Raw genomic sequence first — 7,614 nt, forward strand, 5'->3', positions numbered from 1 at the left:
CCATGTATGTCAACGTGTGTGAAATATGTCAGTTGAAAACATCGTATGTCAAAAGCACAGTGTGAGTAAGTAGTTTCACAGATTTTTTTTTTGTTGTTGTGAAGATTTTCCCAAATAATAATTTCTAGTTGAATGAACATGTGAGACAAGTTGAGAAAACATCATTTTCAGTTGACTGAATTTTCTCAAGTTGACAGCTAAGTTTGGGTCAACTAAACATTTTAAGTTCAGGTAACACTTTGATCAAAAAGTGAAGTACACTTTAAAAAAAAAGGCTGTGGAAACAGTTACTTAACCTTAATTAGTTCAACTAGAATGTGTTGAGTGTCGTGTTAATAGTGGTCCATTGTACAGTTAATAAAACAGGATATAACTCAACACAGTGAAATATTCAGCTTTCTGCAAATGAGACAAAATTATTTGTAGGGAGGCTAGGAGGCATTAAAGCTGCTGCGGGCGTTCTCTCTTCTCGGGATGAGAGCACATTGAGAGGGCTGGCTGACCCAGTGCCATGTACTTTTTTTGTACCAATCAAAACGGTTTAGTGGTTTTCCCCGGCAGCGTGCGCGCACAGAGAGAGCGAGAGAGCGAGAGAGAGAGCGAGAGACACACAAAGCCCATACAGACAGAGCCTCCACTGAGAAGCTATTCCTGGCCCTGGTCGAGCCCTCAACAGGCTCTGGCACTCACTGAAGCAGAAGGAGAGAGGAAGATGTGAGGAGGATGGGGCCGAGAGGGAGAGTGGAGGATGGGAAGAGGAGGGAACAGGGAAGAGAGAGTTAGGAAGATGGAACCGGGCAGAGAGAGAGAGAGAGAGAGAGGAGGATGGAACAGGGAAAAGAGAGAGAGAGACAGAAACAGAGACAGAGACAGAGAGGATGGATGGAAAGGAGAGAGGAAGATATGAGGAGGAGGATGGGGCCGAGAGGGAGAGAGGAGGATGGGAGCAGGAGGGAACATGGAAGAGAGAGAGAGGAGGAGGGAACAGGGAAGAGAGAGAGAGAGGAGGACGGAATGGGGCAGAGAGAGAGAAGAATGGGGCAGAGGGAGAGAAGAATGGGGCAGAGAGAGAGAGGAGGAGGAGGGAATGGGGCAGAGAGAGGAGGATGGAAAGGGGCAGAGAGAGAGAGAGAGAAAGGAGGAGGATGGAAAGGGGCAGAGAGAGATAGAGAGAAAGGAGGATGGGGCAGAGAGAGATAGAAAGAAAGGAGGATGGGGCAGAGAGAGATAGAGAGAAAGGAGGAGGATGGAACGGGGCAGAGAGAGAGAGAGAGAGAAGAGGAGGACGGAACGGGGCAGAGAGAGAGAGATAGAGAGAGAGGAGGACGGAATGGGGCAGAGAGAGAGAAGAATGGGGCAGAGAGAGAGAGGAGGAGGGAATGGGGCAGAGAGAGGAGGATGGATAGGGGCAGAGAGAGAGAGAGAGAAAGGAGGAGGATGGAAAGGGGCAGAGAGAGATAGAGAGAAAGGAGGATGGGGCAGAGAGAGATAGAGAGAAAGGAGGAGGATGGAACGGGGCAGAGAGAGAGAGAGGAGGAGGACGGAACGGGGCAGAGAGAGAGAGATAGAGAGAGAGGAGGACGGAATGGGGCAGAGAGAGAGAAGAATGGGGCAGAGAGAGAGAAGAATGGGGCAGAGAGAGAGAGGAGGAGGAGGGAATGGGGCAGAGAGAGGAGGATGGAAAGGGGCAGAGAGAGAGAGAGAAAGGAGGAGGATGGAAAGGGGCAGAGAGAGATAGAGAGAAAGGAGGATGGGGCAGAGAGAGATAGAGAGAAAGGAGGATGGGGCAGAGAGAGATAGAGAGAAAGGAGGAGGATGGAACGGGGCAGAGAGAGAGAGAGAGAGAAGAGGAGGACGGAACGGGGCAGAGAGAGAGAGATAGAGAGAGAGGAGGACGGAATGGGGCAGAGAGAGAGAAGAATGGGGCAGAGAGAGAGAAGAATGGGGCAGAGAGAGAGAGGAGGAGGGAATGGGGCAGAGAGAGGAGGATGGATAGGGGCAGAGAGAGAGAGAGAGAAAGGAGGAGGATGGAAAGGGGCAGAGAGAGATAAAGAGAAAGGAGGATGGGGCAGAGAGAGATAGAGAGAAAGGAGGAGGATGGAACGGGGCAGAGAGAGAGAGAGAGAGGAGGAGGACGGAACGGGGCAGAGAGAGAGAAGAATGGGGCAGAGAGAGAGATGAATGGGGCAGAGAGAGAGAGGAGGAGGAGGGAATGGGGCAGAGAGAGGAGGATGGAAAGGGGCAGAGAGAGAGAGAGAAAGGAGGAGGATGGAAAGGGGCAGAGAGAGATAGAGAGAAAGGAGGATGGGGCAGAGAGAGATAGAGAGAAAGGAGGATGGGGCAGAGAGAGATAGAGAGAAAGGAGGAGGACGGAACGGGGCAGAGAGAGAGAAAGAGGAGGAGGACGGAACGGGGCAGAGAGAGAGAGAGAGAGAGAGAGGAGGAGGACGGAACGGGGCAGAGAGAGAGAGATAGAGAGAGAGGAGGAGGACGGAACGGGGCAGAGAGAGAGATAGAGAGAGAGGAGGAGGATGTTAAGGGGCAGAGAGAGATAGAGAGAGAGAGAGGAGGATGGACAGGGGCAGAGAGAGATAGAGAGAGAGAGAGAGAGAGAGGAGGATGGACAGGGGCAGAGAGAGATAGAGAGAGAGAGAGGAGGATGGACAGGGGCAGAGAGAGATAGAGAGAGAGAGAGGAGGATGGACAGGGGCAGAGGTTGGAGGATGGAAAGGGGCAGAGAGAGAGAGAGAGAGTAGGATGGAAAGGGGCAGAGAGAGAGATAGAGAGAGAGAGAGGAGGATGGAAAGGGGCAGAGAGAGATAGAGAGAGAGAGGAGGATGGAAAGGGGCAGAGAGAGATAGAGAGAGAGAGGAGGATGGACAGGGGCAGAGAGAGGAGGATGGAAAGGGGCAGAGAGAGATAGAGAGAGAGAGAGGAGGATGGAAAAGGGCAGAGAGAGATAGAGAGGAGGATGGAAAGGGGCAGAGAGAGATAGAGAGAGAGAGAGGAGGATGGAAAGGGGCAGAGAGAGATAGAGAGAGAGAGAGAGGAGGATGGACAGGGGCAGAGAGAGGAGGATGGAAAGGGGCAGAGAGAGGAGGATGGAAAGGGGCAGAGAGAGATAGAGAGAGAGGAGGATGGGGCCGAGAGGGAGAGAAAGAGAATGACTCCACTCTTTCCTTATGGGTTATATACTTCCACTTATAGATGGATCCGCAGTAGGGAAAACCGCTCCAACGTCCATTTTTTGGTTTGTTTGTTTTGTTAATGAAGCGGAGGAAAGGATCACCTACACATACTGACCAGCTCATATTATAGACAGAAGCGTACTACATGGCAGACCAATCCCAACTCATCTCTCAGCATGTCCAGCCCACCTATTATCTCAGCCAATCATGGCTAGCGGCAAGGTTCCTGTTTTTGTCCGTGGCTAAACCAACTAGGATCATAATTTAACAATTGTATTTATAATGACAGATTACATACAAGTTTGTTATTAAGGCACATGAAAGTTCACGTTCCAGAAGGCATTTCTGCCAAAAAAAATGCATTTTGATAAAAAATAAATGTTTACATTCTAATGCCTCTCCTGTCAAGTAATGATACGTGACATACGCCTAGTTTCCTGAAATGAGTCACATGTTCTGCTCTTCTATCACACGTGCAATGATGTCAAAGTGAGAAAAAAAAAACTGTGTTCGTTATTTCTTGTTATAAAATCGCAAACGGACGTGACAGTTTCACCATTAAGGATTCCAGCTTGAAGTCAAAATTTCACTTTGACATCAATGTACTGTATAACTAAGTGATAACTCAACTTAAGTGGACTTAAGTGGTACTTCCCAGGTGCCCTGCTTCTTGGGGTTGACTCCCAGAACCTGACATTAGGTACTTCCCAGGTGCCCTGCTTCTTGGGGTTGAGTCCCAGAACCTGACATTAGGTCTCTCCCAGCTGCCCTGCTTCTTGGGTTTGACTCCCAGAACCTGACATTAGGTACTTCCCAGGTGCCCTGCATCTTGGGGTTGAGTCCCAGAACCTGACATTAGGTCTCTCCCAGGTGCCCTGCTTCTTGGGTTTGACTCCCAGAACCTGACATTAGGTACTTCCCAGGTGCCCTGCTTCTTGGGTTTGACTCCCAGAACCTGACATTAGGTACTTCCCAGGTGCCCTGCTTCTTGGGTTTGACTCCCAGAACCTGACATTAGGTACTTCCCAGGTGCCCTGCTTCTTGGGGTTGAGTCCCAGAACCTGACATTAGGTACTTCCCAGGTGCCCTGCTTCTTGGGGTTGAGTCCCAGAACCTGACATTAGGTCTCTCCCAGGTGCCCTGCGTCTTGGGGTTGAGTCCCAGAACCTGACATTAGGTACTTCCCAGGTGCCCTGCTTCTTGGGGTTGAGTCCCAGAACCTGACATTAGGTACTTCCCAGGTGCCCTGCGTCTTGGGGTTGACTCCCAGAACCTGACATTAGGTCTCTCCCAGCTGCCCTGCTTCTTGGGGTTAAGTCCCAGAACCTGACATTAGGTACTTCCCAGGTGCCCTGCTTCTTGGGGTTAAGTCCCAGAACCTGACATTAGGTACTTCCCAGGTGCCCTGCTTCTTGGGGTTAAGTCCCAGAACCTGACATTAGGTACTTCCCAGGTGCCCTGCTTCTTGGGGTTGAGTCCCAGAACCTGACATTAGGTCTCTCCCAGCTGCCCTGCTTCTTGGGGTTGAGTCCCAGAACCTGACATTAGGTCTCTCCCAGCTGCCCTGCTTCTTGGGGTTGACTCCCAGAACCTGACATTAGGTCTCTCCCAGCTGCCCTGCTTCTTGGGGTTGACTCCCAGAACCTGACATTAGGTCTCTCCCAGCTGCCCTGCTTCTTGGGGTTGAGTCCCAGAACCTGACATTAGGTCTCTCCCAGCTGCCCTGCTTCTTGGGGTTGACTCCCAGAACCTGACATTAGGTCTCTCCCAGCTGCCCTGCTTCTTGGGTTTGACTCCCAGAACCTGACATTAGGTACTTCCCAGGTGCCCTGCATCTTGGGGTTGACTCCCAGAACCTGACATTAGGTACTTCCCAGCTGCCCTGCTTCTTGGGGTTGAGTCCCAGAACCTGACATTAGGTCTCTCCCAGCTGCCCTGCTTCTTGGGGTTAAGTCCCAGAACCTGACATTAGGTCTCTCCCAGTTGCCCTGCTTCTTGGGGTTGAGTTTCAAATCCTGACAGCGATAGACAGGCAACATATTCACAGGTTCTGGGCAACATGACAATTCAGCCTCAGGCTGCGTCCCAAATGGCGCCCATATGGCTCTGGTCCGAAGTAGTGCACTATATAGGGAATAGGGCCTATATGGCTCTGATCCAAAGTAGTGCACTATATAGGGATTAGGGTGCCATTTGGGACGCAGGCCTAGCTTCCGCAACCGGCACCATGCAGGCAGGCAGAATAGACATTTGGCCAGACTCCCTTTGTAATGAGAGCAGCAGGGTGTGTGAGAGAGAAGGAGATGCATTGGAGAGATATGGGACACATTTTCCTGGGTTTACTAATATTGTGCTTCACTGCTCTTCATTCGAATTTGAAAACTTAACCTCGAGAGTGATGATTTCCATTATTAAATTGTACTGTCTTTAAATAATAGAGCTTATTGTCCTTTTTTATTATGAACATAGCATTGAACGTTTTGATGATATCAACACTGTCTAAGCAGCTGCTGTATAGCATGGGTACTACCAATCTACTGTCTGATACAGGCTTGTTAACTTCTTTATGATAGGGGGCAGCATTTTCACTTTTGGATGAATTGCGTGCCCATGGTGAACTGCCTCCTACTCTGTCCCAGATGCTAATATATGCATATTATTTTTACTATTGGATATAAAACACTCTGATACAGGCTTGTTAACAAATAGAGACACAGAACATCTAGAGATGTTACAGAGTTACATCACCACAGAGATACAGACGCTACAAGCTTGGCACACCTTGTGGAGTTTCTCCAATTCTTCTCTGAAGATCCTCTGAAGCTCTGTCAGGTTGGATGGGGCCATTCAAGGACATTCAGAGATTTGTCCCAAAGCCAGTCCTGCGTTGTCGTGGCTGTGTGCTTAGGGTCGTTGTCGTGTTGGAAGGTGAACCTTCACCCCAGTCTGAGGTCCTGAGCACTCTAGAGCAGGTTTTCATCAATGACATCTCTGTACTTTGCTCTGTTCATCTATCCCTCGATCCTGACTAGTCTCCCAGTCCCTGCCACTGACAAACATCCCGACAGCATGATGCTGCCACCACCATGCTTCACCGTGGGGATGGTGCCATGTTTACTCCAGGCGTGACGCTTGGCATTCAGGAAAAAGTATTCAATCTTGGTTTCATCAGACCAGATAATCTTTTTTCTAATGGTCCGAGAGCCCTTTTGGTGCCTTTTGGCAAACTCCAAGTGGGCTGTCATTTGCCTTTTACTGAGGAGTGGCTTCCATCTGACCACTCTACCTTAAAGGTCTGATTGGTGGAGGGCTGCAGAGATGGTTGTCCTTCTGTAAGGTGTTTCCATCTCCACAGAAGAACTCTGGAGCTCTGTCAGAGTGACTTTCGGGTTCTTGGTCACCTCCCTGACCATGGCCCTTCTCCCCCGATTGCTCAGTTTGGCCGGACGGCCAGCTCTAGGAAGAGTCTTGGTGGTTCCAGACTTCTTCCATTTAAGAATGATACAGGCCACTGTGTTCTTGGGGACCTTCAATGCTGCAGAAATGTTTTGGTACCCTTCCCCAGATCTGTGCATCGACACAATCCTGTCTCGGAGCTCTCCGGACAATTCCTTCGACCTCATGACTTGGTTTTTGCTCTGACATGCACTGTCAACTGTGGGACCTTATATAGACAGGTGTGTGCCTTTCCAAACCATGTCCAATTAATTGAATTTACCACAGGTGGACTCCAATCAAGTCGTAGAAACATCTCAAGGATGATCAATGGAAACAGGATGCACCTGAGCTCAATTTCAAGTCGCATAGCAAAGGGTCTGAATACTTATGTAAATAAGGTATCTGTTTTATATTTTTAACACATTTGCAAAAATTTCTAAAAACCTGTTTTCACTTTGTCATCGGCTATTTCAGCCACACCCGTTGCTGACAGGTGTATAACATCGAGCACACAGCCATGCAATCGTCATAGACAAAACATTGGCCGTGGAATGGCCCATACTAAAGAGCTCAGTGACTTTCAACGTGGCACCGTCTTAGGATATCACCTTTCCAACAAGTCAGTTCATCAAATTTCTGCCCTGCTAGAGCTGCCCCGGTCAACTGTAAGTGCTGCTACTGTGAATTGGAAACTTCTAGGAGCAACAATGGCTCAGCCGCGAAGTGGTAGGCCACACAAGCTCACAGAATGGGATCACCAGGTGCTGTAGCGCGTAGCGCGTAAAAATGTTCTGTCCTCGGTCGCAAACCGCACTACCAAGTTCCAAACTGCCTCTGGAAGCAACTTCAGCACAATAACTGTTCGTCGGGAGCTTCATGTGAAGCTCGCCGCCATTGGACTCTTGGATGAATCACACTTCACCATCTGGCAGTCCGACGGACGAATCTGGGTTTGGCATAGTGCCAAAGGCAAAATTTGGTGGAGGAG

The sequence above is a fragment of the Salvelinus namaycush genome, chromosome 19, assembly GCF_016432855.1.
Source record: "Salvelinus namaycush isolate Seneca chromosome 19, SaNama_1.0, whole genome shotgun sequence".
In the NCBI taxonomy this organism is placed as follows: domain Eukaryota; kingdom Metazoa; phylum Chordata; class Actinopteri; order Salmoniformes; family Salmonidae; genus Salvelinus; species Salvelinus namaycush.